Source organism: Tamandua tetradactyla, unplaced genomic scaffold, assembly GCF_023851605.1.
Source record: "Tamandua tetradactyla isolate mTamTet1 unplaced genomic scaffold, mTamTet1.pri scaffold_130_ctg1, whole genome shotgun sequence".
Classification (NCBI taxonomy): Eukaryota; Metazoa; Chordata; class Mammalia; order Pilosa; family Myrmecophagidae; genus Tamandua; species Tamandua tetradactyla.
In genome coordinates, this window is record NW_027518267.1 from 165,347 (window position 1) to 181,056 (window position 15,710).

The 15,710-nt window shown below is 35.1% G+C and overlaps 2 pseudogenes; both read right to left on the reverse strand.

Moving 5' to 3' along the window:
* Window positions 1-672: 672 nt before the first annotated feature.
* Window positions 673-1,587, reverse strand: LOC143673101 (olfactory receptor 9G4-like; annotated as a pseudogene).
* A 4,337-nt stretch (window positions 1,588-5,924) lies between these two features.
* On the reverse strand, window positions 5,925-6,860 carry LOC143673103 (olfactory receptor 9G4-like; annotated as a pseudogene).
* Window positions 6,861-15,710: the final 8,850 nt, after the last annotated feature.

The following is a 15,710-nucleotide window of genomic DNA, read 5'->3' on the forward strand; positions in this document are numbered from 1 at the left end:
ACACTAGGACAGATGGCCACTTAGAGGAGTAGAAACTGGAAATCAACAAAACAGTGAGGACATTGCCATGAGACATAAAGTTCAAGGAACCTCAACGATTGCCATTCCTCCAGAATGCCAATGACCCAGGGGGAGCAAGGCTTCTAGCCCAGAAAATGCTAGAGAAAATTTCATGTTTTTTAAGGCAAAACATTATTTTGACATTTAGTCTAACAGCCAGGAATCTAAGATGGGCACCTTACTTACAATAAATATTTCAAAATCCTAATCACATTTCTAGTAGTCCAACTATTCTATACCTTCTCCAAAGCAACAAAAATTGTTTATCAAACTTCAAAGCCAAAACAAATACAAAATAAATTGAACTACATTTATTTCTCCTTAAGAACTAACAAGACAAGTAAAAGGATAAATTTTAAGGAAACCCTTTTTTATTGTGCCAAGAAGCACAATTCCATTGAAGAGAATATCAACAATTCAATACTTAAATAATACTTTAAATTATTTTACATTATGACACAATAATAACAATTACAGAGTAGTTTGCACAATATTTCATTGTTTTCAGTATAATGTACTTAATTTAAATATTGCAAGGTTTAAAAAATATCAAGGCAATAATTTGGATAGTTCAAAAAGAATGTTCAGCAAAAAGAAAAAAATGATGATATTTCATCTCTGTATTGCTTTTCTGAAAGCCTCTTTGACATTATTGTTCCTCAGGCTATAGATGAGAGGGTTGAGTAATGGATTCACCATCATGTGGAACATGGCAGCCACTCTGTCTCACTCTAGGAAATAGTGGAGCTGGGCATTGAATACATGAAGACAAGGACCCATAGAAGAGCATGACAGAGATCATGTGTGAAGCACAGGGTGGAGAAGGCCTTGTGCATCCCAGAGGCAGAGGAGGCCCTCAGGATATCCAAGAGGATGCTGAAGTAGGAGATGAGGATGGCAGGTGTGCTGGACAGTACTGTGAAGCTAACTACACCCAGAAGGGCTTTTTCATAGACCTGGATGTATGAACAGGACGTTTTTACCAGTAGTAGAGCATCCAAGAAGAAGTGGTCAATGATATTTTTACCACATAATTTCATGTGGAAAGTATTGGCAGTGTGGTATATGGCATTCCAGAGGTCTCCTGTGCAGACCCCAGCAACAAGGCCAGCACAGAAAAAAATAGTCATGGTACCAGAATAGAGTAGTGGGCTACAAATTGCCAGATGGTGGTCATAAACCATGACTGCTAGGAGATAGCACTCAGTGTAGGCTACAACACAGGAAAAGAAGAGCTGGGCTCCACATACTACCGAGGACATACATTCATCTTCAGAGACACAGATGGTCAGGATTCTGGGGTTATACACAGATATGTACCAGGAAATATAGACTGACAATTAAAAAGTACATGCATGTGGACAGGCAATTAGCAGCCCAGATTAAGATAACAAGGGTCATGTTCCCTGACAAGGTTACCAAGCAGAGTTTCTGAAATATTCCAAATAGAATCAGCTGCAATTGGGGGACAGACGTGGAGTCCAGCAAGCTGAATTCAGCAAGGAATGTATGATTTCCCAGTTCCATGTCTAACAGAGGAAAAAATCTGATTGAGATTATAACTAAAAAAAGAAGGCTTTCTCTGATATAATAATTTAACAAGGACATCAATTAATTCAACAATTACCAAGAGGTTTATTTTTTATTGGTTACAGAAGTTTAGTCTCTGAAGCTCATAAAAATTACTAACAAGTTATTAACAGATTACATGATTGGGCAAAGGAGACATACATGAAAATGCCACCTCCAGATTTGTCATGTAGCGAGAACCAAAAAATTCTCAGCATTACTCCACATATGATTGACAGATTCTTGTGTCCCTGGCACTTTGTTGATATTTATATAAATACCAATATTGTGCTGACACTCCTGCTATTATTCATAATGTGGCAAAATTATATATTACTCAGTAGATGCCAGTTACTATTATTTCTTATTCTTAACCAACTTTATCATCACTGCAACCATAGAAGGCAGAAATTATTATATTTTTCTCTTTATAGTTAATGAAACAGAAGAGCAGAGAGCTTAAATAACATTCATGTTCACAGGTCTGGAAAGAAAACATCAAAGCTGTAGCCTTCTGGGGTGAAAACCTGAATCTCTTTACTTTTTAAAAACAGCTTTGAAAGAATTTATTTTAAGATAAAATAAGTGGTATGTTTTTCTTTGCCATAATTGATGTGAGATTTGTATGCATGCTTAGTGCTTTTTTCTTCTTCAACCATGCATAATGAATATTGGGAAGGGTGCATTTTTCAATATTAAACATTGGGAAATCAAGAATCCTTCAAAGATTATGTCCTTATTCTGAAGCTCCCCAAAGAAGGTAAGAGGGAGGCACGCATTTGCAAATATTGCCATTAACAAATTAGAGCTGATGGTCTCAGTAGCCAAGTGACATCCTCCTTGGATATAGTGGCAGTGAGAGGTAATAGAAGCCAAGAAAGGATTGTGATTTGTTTAATGTTTAAAACATTTAACTTTGAGTTGTATGTAAACAACTGCTGCAAACAGAAATCTTCTACTTGAGATGCAGCATAATGGCTTGTTGGGAAGAAATATGTGGATGTTCTAATTTTTCAAATAAACCTGTTGATGTTCAGAGATATTGAAAGTTGATTGATGACACGGGGTAAAAGCAGTGCCAAACCTGGAAGTACAATTTATTTTACAAACTGTCAGTGTAAGTGGTAACTACTCATTAACACACAAAATACAGATGCCTTTGCTAGATGCCAAAAGTTATTTATAAGCTGATTTCAGCTTACTTTCCCAACCTTCTGCTTCACTATTTTTGTCTTCATTCATTCAGGACTTCAAAAAAAACTATATTTTACACATGATCAATTTCTCCATGATAATCTCACATAGTTTAGGAGGTTCCTAGTTAGCTACATAGCATTGTGCTACCATTCATTTGTATGTTAAAATATTTTTCTGAAATTTCCAGCCCAAAATCATGTTACTTTGGCAGGAATTGTTATCTTAAATATGTGCAAAATGTTGTGGTATGAAGTCACTGCCTCATTGTTTATTCAGAACATTCTCTATCACTTATATATTTGTGTTTGCATTCAGTGTTTGAACTTAAACACTGGTGATATGTCACTTTTTCTACATAAAAAGTCATAGTTGGGACTTCTTTAAATTAAACATGATTTGGGCAAAAAAAGGAAACTGTCTGGACAGAATCAACTACTAATCTTCCCTTTTTTGCCTTTAACAAAGATAGCAATGGATAAAATATATTTTCAGGTCTACTGCTTAAAAGTTTCCCTGAATAAGAGCTATGTAAATGTGATCTGAAACATGAGAAACATTGATCCCTCACTGTAGGAGAGAGGGAAAAGAAGACCCATGAGAAGGGAGTATTTATCACTGTCTTCACCTGGGAAAAAGCCTGGTGAGTTCAAGGATGTAAGAGAGATTAGCTAAAGTTGAGGAGATTAAAGGTACCTGTGTGAGTCAGAAGAGACCCCAAGTCAAGAAGCACTTAGGAAGCCATACTGAGGATTTTGATCTGTAAATCAACACAACTGGAAGACATTACCATGATGGGGATGTGACATGATCAGATATATTCAACATTCACTCTGGTTGCAGGATAAGGTATAAATTGAAGAGGAACAAGGATTTCTTCTTAATTGGATACTCTGATATGTTCCTTCCTCTGTCACCTGTTAAGAGGCTAACAAAGACTCATTAGGAAGTTCTAGAAAGAATGAATAATGGTTATATAAGCTGAAAACTCACCCTGTTAGGCAGAAGATTCTCAAACTCTCTTCTAAAAAGGAATTTACCTGTACAAAATAATTCAACCCCAAGGTGCTAGTGAAGCCTTAGAAACAAGATTCTTTCAAAGTATGCATTTGTAATGAAAGCTTCCTGTCTCTACATAAGAAACTGCAAAGTCTCAGAACAGATACAGAAATAAATTTGATGAAATCTTTTTATATTTCATTAGAAGTACAATATTATAGTCACCATTTTGACTCCTGTGTGTAATACGATTATACCACAAATTCACCACAATATATTTTAGTACCAAATTTCTGTTAAACATAGAAAGAGGTAAACTAAATCCCAAACCAATGATCTATGGATATAATTTTTTAAAAAGATACACTTTAGAGGCCCCAATATCAAGAGTCTGGGCTGTTTTTCTACCCTTTATCAAAGATGGTATTGTGGTTTCTTTGACTCATAAGTTGTAGCAGAGGATGTAATGCATAAACTCCAAGCTTAGTTTCAAGAAGCTTTAAAAACTTCTCTTCTCACTTTTGGAATCCTGCCACTACCAGATACACAAAGTTGTGTAAGCTTTCTAGAAATCTGATCAGGTACATTCTGCTCCCAAGGATTTCCAATTGTACCCATATATAAAAACTCCCATTATTTCTTATTTTCTCATTCAGAAATTGTCACTCTTAATTGTAGTGCTTTTAAAGAATCTGTGCAATTGCACTGTAGGTGCCCCCAGAAGAAGAAACAAGAGAGAAGGAATATTCAATTAAACCATGGTAGATATTTCCCAAATTTAATGAAAGACATGAATACATACATTCAAGAAGCCCAATGAATTCAAGCAGGAAAAACATTAGGAGACCTATTTCCAGCCAGTAATCAAACTGACAATTGCAAGGACAAGAAGAGAGTTCTGAAATGTGCAAGAAAAAAACACATTATGTTCAAGTGTGTCCCAATAAGATTAAGTGCCAATTTTTAATTAGAGAACTTGAAGGCAAGGGGGCAGTGGGAAGAAATATTCAAAATCCTGTTAGAAAACAAATGCTGACCAAGAATTTTATATGCCATGCATGTTATTTTAAAATGAGGAAAGATTAATAGATTCTCAGGCAAACAAAAGATGAGGGAGTTCATCACCTAACCTATAATCAATGCTAAAGAGAGCTCAATAGACTGAAAGAAAAGTCACTTAACAGTGGATTGAAGTGGCATAAAGAAATAAAGAAGTTTTGTAAAGCTACCTCTATGAATGATTATAAATGACAGCACTATTTTACTGTATTTTTTGGTAATTGTACTTCTAACTACTTATAGATTCTAAAATCAAGGTGCATAAAAAGTTAGGAAAAATCTATGATTCTGGACTTACAATGCATAAAAATATAATTTGTAATACATACAACAAAACAAGTGGGAGAACAGCAGGGTACTGAATTAGTGTATGTATATGCTATTGAAGGTGAGTTGATAACAAATCAAGGTGATTACTTTAGACTTAGGATGTTAAAGGTAAGATACATGGTAACCACAAAGATAATATAGGGAAAATACATATAGAAGAAAATGAGAAGGGAATCTAAATGGTACATTAGAACATCAGGTAAATACAGAAGCAGGCATTCATGGAAGAATTAAGGGACAAATCAAAAAGTATAAGACTTAAAACATGCTACCAGCCCCAGGAGTACACAAAAATTGCAGCCTCTGAAATGTTGAGATATATGTGGTTCTTATCCTAATAGCTGATAAACTAAGATGAACATCTCATAAAATTAATATTTCTAGAGTTAAATTTCCAATATTGTAACAATTTCATGTCCTCTCCTTACTCAATATAGTTTGGTTGCCAGGCTTCAAAATCAAACAATGAATGAACAAAATAACTTCTTATTCCGTTATCTCTGCCCAATCTCAAAACCCAATATTTAAGGTTTCAAATATTTTACATTAAAACAAAGTAAAAACAATGAAAAAGATGGTTACACTATACTTCATTGCTTCATGTAAAATTTGCAAATTTAATTGAAATCTTGCCACACTTACAAATATGTCTATAAGTTGATCATATGGAAAATACAATAAGAACACTCAGCAAAAGCACTGATTATGACGTGTCATCTTTGTGGTTGTAGACTCTGTATTGCTTTTCTGAAAGCCTCTTTGATATCCTTATTCCTTATCCTATAGATGAGAGGGTTGTGCAATGGGTTCAACACAGTGTGAAACAAAGCAACCACTTTATCACTTGCCAAAGAATAAGTGGAGCTAGGTTTTGAATATATGAAGAGTATGAACCCTTTGAAGAGGGTGACTGAGATTAGGTGGGAAGCACAGGTGGAGAAGGCCTTGCACTTTCCAGAGGCAGAGCAGATCCTCAGGATAGCCAGAAGGATATTGAAATACAAATCAGGATGGCAAATACGTTGGACAGTACTGTGAAACCCACCACACCCAGGAGGACTTTTTGTAGACCTGGGTGTCTGTGCAGAACATTTTTATCAAGGTGAAACATCACATAAGAAATGGTCAATGATATTCTTACCACAGAATTTCAGGTGGAAAGTGTTGGCAGCGTGGGCTATGGCATTCAAGAGACCCCCAAAGTATGAGCCCAAAACGAAGCCCATACCGAAAGACCTGGACATTTTACCTGAATAGAGTAGTGGGCTACAAATTGTCACATGGTGATCATATGCCATGACTTCTAGGAGATAGCACTCAGTGTAGGCTACAACACAGGAAAAGAAGAACTGGGCTCCACATCCAGGCAAGGACATACATTTGTCTTCAGAGACACAAATGGCCAGGATCTTGGGGGTGTATGCAGATGTGTACCAGAAATCCAGGAAATACAGATTGCCAATGAAAAAGTACATGGATGTGTGCAGGCAAGAATCAGTCAAGATTAAGATAACCAGGGTCATGTTCCCTGACAAGGTTACCAAGTAGAGGATCAGAAACATTCCAAATAGAATCAGCTGCAACTGGGGATCTGAAATAAAGCCCACCAAGACAAATTCTGTCAGAATGGTATGATTTTCCATTCCCATGTCCTCAGAGGAGAAAACCTAATTATGATCATGAGAAAAAATGAGTTGATGATGCATATTGTCAAAAAGTGAACAAAGGCATCAACCTTAAATCAAGAAATATTTAGAGGCTTATGGATTTTCATTACTTCTTACTTAGAATTACAGAACTTCAGTCTATGATTTAGAAAGACCACTGAAATAAGTGTCAGATCTGGATTTAAAACCAGGACTCTTCAGTTATTAGCTATTAAAGGGTGGTCAAGCTCTTATTCTCATCAGACAGCTGAGGAAATGAAGCCAAATAAGGAAATCAATAGCTCCTGGTAGTTTATCTGATCGAGTAGACCTACTTGAAAACAGCTGGTCATTGTATGGTCCCTCCTGGGCATTCAAAAAATGTCAGCATCATTCCATATATATTGAAAACTTACTCTGAGCCAGGTATTTTACTGATACTTTTATGAATACCTGTATAGAGCTACTACTCCTTCCATGATTAGTAAAAACTAGGGAAAAATGTGTATATATTGCTCACTGTATTCCCATTGCTATTCTAAGTCTTATATTTAACCCATTTAGTCATCACAGCAAATGTGTTAAGTATGTTTAATTATGATTCTCTTGTTATAGTTGATGAATCAGAATCTTTGAGGTTTAAGTACATTTCAAAGGCACAGAGCTAAAAAACACAGGATTGGTGTTTGAACCCAGAATTTTCTTCATCAAGAGTACTTGTTCTCAATGGGCAAGTCATTCTTTCTCTCTCATATGTGAATTATTTTTCTCTCATTTTCCTGTCAAAGATAATGTTCTAGCCTTCTGACTACTTGCATTCAATTAACTTTAAAAACAGCTTTCAAAATATTTAAATTAAGAATACTTTGTTTTCCATCTTCCCTTAGTTAATGGAAAATATATAACCATGGTTCAGGCATTTTTTGATACTGGGGATATTGAACATTAGGCAAAATCTATGTTTGTGTGTCAAAACACTGAAAAATTATGAATCCCTCAAACCCTTTGTTTTGGTATCCCAAGATCTTCAGGGAAACAAAGAGGGAGGCATATTTATAAGATAATTAATATGACTGTATGAGAGTTTATGATCTCAATTGCAAACTGACATCCTCTCTGCCAACAAAGGAAGTAGCAGAAAGCTGAAACCAAAAAGGTTTTCCCTTTCTCAATGTAAAATATTTAACTTTGAACTCAATCAGAGTCAATAGTGTACCTAGAATGCAAACCCAATTTTTCTTACTTGAGGTCTAGAGTTCTGGCTGTTAGGAAACAAGTAGTGGGTGCCATAATATTGCAGATATACCTGGTAACATTCAGTGAAGTTGCAAATGATAAACAAAACTGGTTATAGCAGCTCAGAGACCTGCAGGTTATTCTACTTATCTTGCTGTTTCTATGTAAGGGATCTCTACTCATTAGCACATAAACTGCAAATGATTTAGCCTGTATTCAGGGTGCTTAAAAAGCTGACTTCAGGTTATCTTTACAACCTTCTGCCTCACAAATTGTTTCATCCACTCAAGGCTTCAACTAACTAAATTACTCACATAATCACTTTCCTCTTACCGCTCTCACATACTTTAGGAACTTCACAGTTAAATATATGGCATTGTGTTACTATTTGTATGCTGAAGTCTACCTTGAAATCATGTTATGACAACAGGGTTTATTATTATTGTATGCATAATATGCAAAACTTTGACTTATAAAGTTGCTACTTCAATGGTAACCTGGAACTTTCTCTATCAATTATATATCCAGGCTTGCACTCACTCTTTCCACATATATATTGGTGCATTATCTATTGTTTAGGCAAGGAAAGTTATGGTTGGAGATCATCAGACTCAAGTACATTCAATGACTTTGGGCAACCTTGGGAACATTTCACAGAGCCAATAACTATCATCTTTTCTTGCCTCTAAAGAGCATAACAATCAGCAAAATATTTTTCTGGTCCACTTACAAAGATTTTCAAGAAGGAGAGATATTCTTGGAGACCTGAAATAAGAGCATTCCTCTAGTTGGCAGCACATTTGAGGGGTCAAGAGAGAAATGAGATCAGTCTCAAAGAAGAAACAGAATGAATGACAGTTCTCACAAAGGAGAAATTCTGGTGAGTTCAAGAAACTATGAGAGATTAAACAAAGATGGGGTGAAGAAAAGTATTAGCAGATTAGACAGGATGATTTTGATTCAATTGGAAGTTATTACCACAATGAGGAAGCCATGCAATCGGATCTACATGTTTAATATAAAAGCCAGGTAATAAATTAAAGGGGCTCAAGGGTTCTCTGTTACCTGGAAACTCTCTTAAATCCTGTCCTCTGTCATCTATTAATCAATCTTTTAGTAAAAGCAATAAAATGATGCATTAAGAATTTCCGGTAAGAATGACTAACAGTTGTATAAAATGGGTCCTTATCCTGGTAGGCAGAAAACAAAGAAATTCATTCTCAAATTGTCTTCTAAACATAAATTCATATCCTATAGTACATCAACCTCAAGTTACTAACGAAGTCCTAAAGACATGAAACTTTTGAAGTGTGCATTTGCAATGAAAGTTTCCTATCCCTAATACACACAAAAAACTACAAAGTCTTGAAACAGATGCACAGATTTGATGAAAACTTTTAATGATCCATTAGGAGAACTGATATTACAGTCATTATTTATACTTCTGCAGGTAGTACAGTTGTCCCACAAATTAATTACATTATATTTTAGTACCAAGCTCTGTATAAAACAGGAAGAGATAAAAAACTAAACTACAACCCAATGATTTGTTGCCATATTGAAAAAAAGAAAAAAGACATGCCACATTTCTTTATAGGCCTTGATTTTAAGAGTGGGATGTATTTTTCCACCCCTTGAATCTGAAATTCTTTTTGCTTTTCTTTGTCCAATAGGTTGTACCAAAGTCTGTGTCACATGAGTTCCCAGCCAGCCTGTGTCTGTGAGTCTTTGATTGCCTTTGTTTTCAGTTTGGAATCATGCCTCCACCATGTAAACAAAATTGAGTTAGCTTTTTAGACATCTAGCCAGGTTTTCTCAGTCTCCCCTGTTGACACTAAGCTGGCTTCAGACATGTTACTGGGGACATTCTAGATCAACAAGCCCCAACTGAGTGAACAGCTGAACACAGACACTGGTAGTAGTCCAGATAAGGCAGACAGGTCTGGCACAAGCAGAATTGCATAACTGAAATGAGACCTGATTAAACCCTGATTCCATCACTTGGAAGCTCCATACTCTTGGGATAGTCTCAACAACACTTTCTATAATTGCCATTTGTTGACATGTCTTGTAGAAACCATTATAAAATATGAATAGATAATGGCAGCCATGACAGTATAGGTTGGAGAAGAGATTAACAATCTTTCATACTCATATATCTTCAGATACATGGCAAATTACCATCAATTTGTCTGAAGTCAGAAACACAATATACCAAAACCATCAATATTTTTTTTACTTCAAGATTTGTATTTTTATAGATGTTTCCCTAAAATTCAGATTTTTGAGCTTGTGTGTATTGTTTGCCCCCTTTCCTTAACTTTGTTAATTTCAGATAATTACTATTGCTTAACATTTTGGAATCATGGGCCTCTTTAAGAAACTGGTAAAGGCAAATATTGTCCCATCAAAATGCACATTTGTATAAACACATAAAATTTTAGAAAGATTACAAGTTACCAGAAATCCATCCATGGAATTTCTGGTTATGAAATTTGTATTAAAAACTTCACAACTAGAAGACACTGAATTTTCTTTCCAATGTTAACATTCTATAATTACAAGAGATGAATAATAAATATGTCAAATGTGGCATGTTTAAAACAGAATTCCTACACATCGCTTCCAAAAATTGATCATTCTCCAGATTAGTTAATAAAATTCCACCTTTTCAGTTTCTCAAGCCAAAAATTTGGCATTATCCTCCTCACTTTCCCTTCCTATATGCTCTTCAAACTTCTAGAATATCCTGGGGTCCTCACCTTCATGATTTATCCTTAATCTATTTCTCTCCAAATCCACTACTTCCACTTGGGTCCAAACACCATTATTTTTGCCAAGCATAGTCCAATAATCTTTCAACTGGTCCATACCTCTACCCTTTACTATCTATAACCTGTAGGTCTTTAATTAAAAGGTAATGTCATGAGGGTGTAAGGGTAATTCGGTGGTAGAATTCTCTCCAGCCATAGAGGAGACCTGGGTTCAATTTCTCACCCATGCACTTCCCTAAACAAACCAGCAAACAAGCAAGCAAAACGAACAAGTGGGACTGTAATAATGGGATAATCTTATAGAAAAAGAATGAAATGTGACCCCTGTCATACAGCATACAAAAAAAAGGCCAGGTCATGTCACTCCTGTACCCTGTTAAGTGCTCTTATTTTCCTCTAAAGTTAAATTCCATACAATATTCTAAATTTTTATATACCTTTTACTTCCATTAATAAGTATTTTTATTTCCTAATATTTGCCCCAACATTCACTCTCTTCTAGAACTGCTGGCAATCTTACTGTTTCTCAAAAATCCAACCATGCCCCAATATCAAGATATTGAATGGCTTCTTCTTTCTGTCTGATCACTATTCCCTCAAAGGAATATGTGGCATGACCACATCTATTGTAAGTCCTTTTCAAATGTCAGTTTCTCAATTAAGCCCATCTTTAATCATCTATCTTTTTGGTGAGAGTTGCATGGTCTGGGACTCGAACCCAGGTCTCTTACATGAAAGGCGGGCATTCTGACCTCTGAACTACCTTTGCACCCCTTTAATCATCTATTTTAATTTTCATGCTGACATTCACCTCTCCTTATCACTCTGCTCAGACTGCTCCATTTCCCCTGTACGTATTGTCTTCTTCCAACTCCTGTTAAGTTTATTACTTTTTTCTCCCTCCTGAATACAACATCCATAACAGCAGAGCAATTTGACTGTTTCTTTTAATGTTGCATCTACAATGTAGTTCCTTGTAACTAATGGGCACTCTATAAATATTTCTAAGATGAATAAATGGGTACTTGCATTTATATCAAAGAAAGATTCACTCTTTCATGTACCATAAGACCAGTAAGAAGGAAGAATAAATAAAAGAGAGGACTCCTTCACAAGACTTCAGATCTGCTTTGAATTAAAAATAATTTCAATTAATATGTGAATGTGAAATAAAAAGCATGGAAAATATCAGACATGAATGGGTTGCAAAATGTGTTTTCCATTGTAGCAGCCTTGCTTCTTGCTTCCTTCCCTGGGAGCCCACAAAATTCTGTGGTAAATAAAAATCAGTACTGAGATATGAAAATGTCATCCCCTAACAGCTTGGGAAGCATTGTTAAGCATCAAACAGCATGCACATTTTTGTCCTGTAGGTTTCTCCACTAGGTGAGTGAATATAGGGTGAATCAAGTGCAGATACAAGACTGATACATCATCAGATGTCACCCTGTCTTAATGGCAGCATATGAGTGTGTGAGTGTACATGAGCATGTACGTGGTGTGTGAGTGTATGGGTTTGTGTGTGTGTGTGTAACCTGCAGCATAGAAGTTATCATATGAGAGCCAGGCCAGACAGTGCAGCTATATTCCTAATTATAGCTGATGGCACAGAGAGACCAAATGTTTATCTGCCTCTTATCTTATGTACTTACCCTTGGTCAGTAAGACTATTTCCTGGAAATGTCATTCTTTTCCCCTCCTCTGATGCTTTGGATTGCCTTTGCTAGGTATGATATATGTATTTCCACAACAGTCCTTTGAGACTTTTTTCATATAACATCCCAGAAAATGCTACCTGAGTCTCCAAAGCCATGATTACAGTTGATTTGCAGTTCAGATGTATTATTATAAGATGTATTTTTGAGGATATGATGAAATACATAGTATTATCTTAAAAATGCACTCTCTGTGGTTCTGTCAAAATATAAATATTAATTTGTCTGATTATAGGATTTTTTCAAATTTTGCTACTGAAGTATTCTAGAGTATATCACAAGGTTCTTAATTTTGTCCTTGCCATATGCTTTTTGCTCTGACCTGGCTATCCTTCCTTATTTTGTCCTTCAGCAAACTTTAACCTATCCTTGAAAATCAATAATAGGAATTTTTAGATTGGCACAATCTCAAGTTTTATGTTCCCAAATGCTGTTATGTTCAGGAAATATGCATAACATTGACATAGTCTACATTTTTAATTATACATTTGTCATATATAAAACTAAATAGGCAAAGAAATACAAATTCATAGAATGTGGTTCATTACAAATCACTGCTCCACCCAGTAGAGACTTTCACTTAGAATCTTCCCTTAGGCTTAAAGCATTTTGCAATCTATTTATCTATCCATCATTTCTCATATATTTTATTTCTCCCTTACAGCTGTTATACTTTTGCTTTTGATTCTTTAATTTGGGGGGATGGAGAAAGTATATTGCTGGATACTCATAGTAAAGTAAATGTGTTTGTTCTCTCATGTATCTAAGGAAGTCTATTATCTTTATGTTAACAAAAGTCAAAATATAAGAGTAAGGAAAAGAGTAGTAATCTTGTTTCCATTTCCATTTTATATTATAACATGTCCTCATAATTTCCTAATTCATTTTCTCTCCCAACAAATAGTGTATTATCTTTGGAATTGAAATTTCTCAGTTTAGCCACCCTTTTCACCTGTGAATTATATATTTCAATGCAAGTAACTTAAAATATATAAATTTACAATGATTCCAAAAACATTTGTACTGTTCCCATTTTCTCTTTTACAGATTGAACTATTATACATACATACCATTTATGAACTGTCAAGTGGAAGTAAATGGCTTTTCTTTCAACCAGCTCAAAATAGCAACAATTTTATAGTCTATCTTCCAAGCAAAGAGACAGCAGCTTCTCCAAATGCTACAGCCTTATTTCTGCTACAGTGATTCTTAAATACACTCCACTACATTAGTAGAAAGCTTACAAAGATAAAAGCAAATAGGTGTTACCACATATTACAATGGTTTATTGTCTAATTTTATTCATTTCTGAGACTTCAGGATGATTAAAATAACATGGAAATAATCTGTCAAACTATATACATAGGTAGACAAAAGAACAGTTAAATAATTGATCCCTAAAACATGAAAATTAATTTTATCCAGGTGTGTCTATGAAAGGGAAATAAGTTTTAAGCCTTTTTCTTTGGATTGAAGCTATTCAGAAACTATTATTCAGAAGTGCTAAATTTTTGTCTAGAGCAGCCATGTTTTCTAATAGGAAATGTTGGTGCAATTAAAAGGCATTAGTTTTGATAAAGAGGACTGGAACAATATTTGTCCCATGCCTGACCAACTTGAAAAGAGTTCTAGTGGGCCTAAGATATACTTCAAATAAATGAATTAGGTTGCAAGAATCAAGAGATTTAGACAGAAAAATTGGAACTGTGGGCCAGATTATGGGAGACACATATATACAAGGCAAATGACTATTCTAAACAGGTGACCAGGTTCTATAGACAAATTTATTCTTTTATTTGGAAAATAGTCAAATGTAATATCTTTTCTATTTAGAAGCACTTATTGGTAAAAAAAAATCATTAAATCTAAGGCATCAGACATCTTCTTACAGAAGCACATCAAAGATATATATAACATAACAGGTGGTGGAGGGGCCTAAGCAGTATGATTTTAGTCCAGTTTTCTTACTGCAATAAAATCAATGTTACATTTTTTACATTGGTTCAACACATCATACTGTCTACTCTCAAGTTTCACAAAATAATTCTCCAAAACAAAGGAGATTAAAGAACTGGTTAGCCTACAAAGGATACTCAAATTGTTATTAAACAATAGTTAAATCCAAACCCAGGATTTGACTGTAGACTCTGTTCATTCCAAGTTTTGCCCAGAATGGAAAACATTCCCCACAGTACCTCTCCTTATACAACTAAAATGCAAGCACATACAATGTAGTTCTTGAATTTATATTTGATGAGCTAGAGCAATTTCCCTCTCCACCCTCTCTGCTACCTATTATATTATTTTCTATTCCATCCTCTTCTCAAATCAATTGTAATGCAGAATTAAGAAGTCAAGCTATTAACTCTATTGTGAACAACCAGCACATTGAACTTCACTCTCCAGAGTAAACACTAGGAGAATAAGGATAATTGTGTGTGCTTCTAAAGGACTAGAAAAATATTCTCTAACTGGCTGAAATAAAGTATTTCTAATACTTAATCTGTTTAGCCTGCTAAAACAAGCAGCACCAACAATTTGATTACAATTCTCAAACAACTATTCTCCATATATACTGTTTTGAAGCACCTGTAACTCTTCAATAACAAAAGACTTTAAGGTAATATAAAAGCAGGACTGTCTCTTGAAACCTTTTGCATTCACATACAAAGTTCCTTAGGGTTAGTACACAGCTTATAAACTGGTAGTTTCCACCTTGGTGACAGCGTTATGCAATTAAAACCCAAAATGTTTCCCTAGGCAGACATTAGTTAGATCAATGATACAAGAAAATACCTTTTCAAGGCTACAGTTGCAATAGATGGTTCAATCTCAAGTGCACTGGAATCAATTGGTTGATAGGCAAAATATAAATCTGGAGGCATAGAAGAAAGTTCCTTAAGAAAAAGAAAGTAAGAAAAGGAAGATACTGTTTGTCATGAAAGATTTGCATTGCAAGGATTGCTTTCAACTCCTTACTCTCTCATATCCTTGACAAATAACTTTCTTATTTCTTCACACAGCTTGGATGTATAAATCCACCACAGAGAGGTGACACAATGATATAAAGCAACACAAAATCAACACACTGTTGATGATTGTAAGTGTGAGATTCTTCATAGTCATGC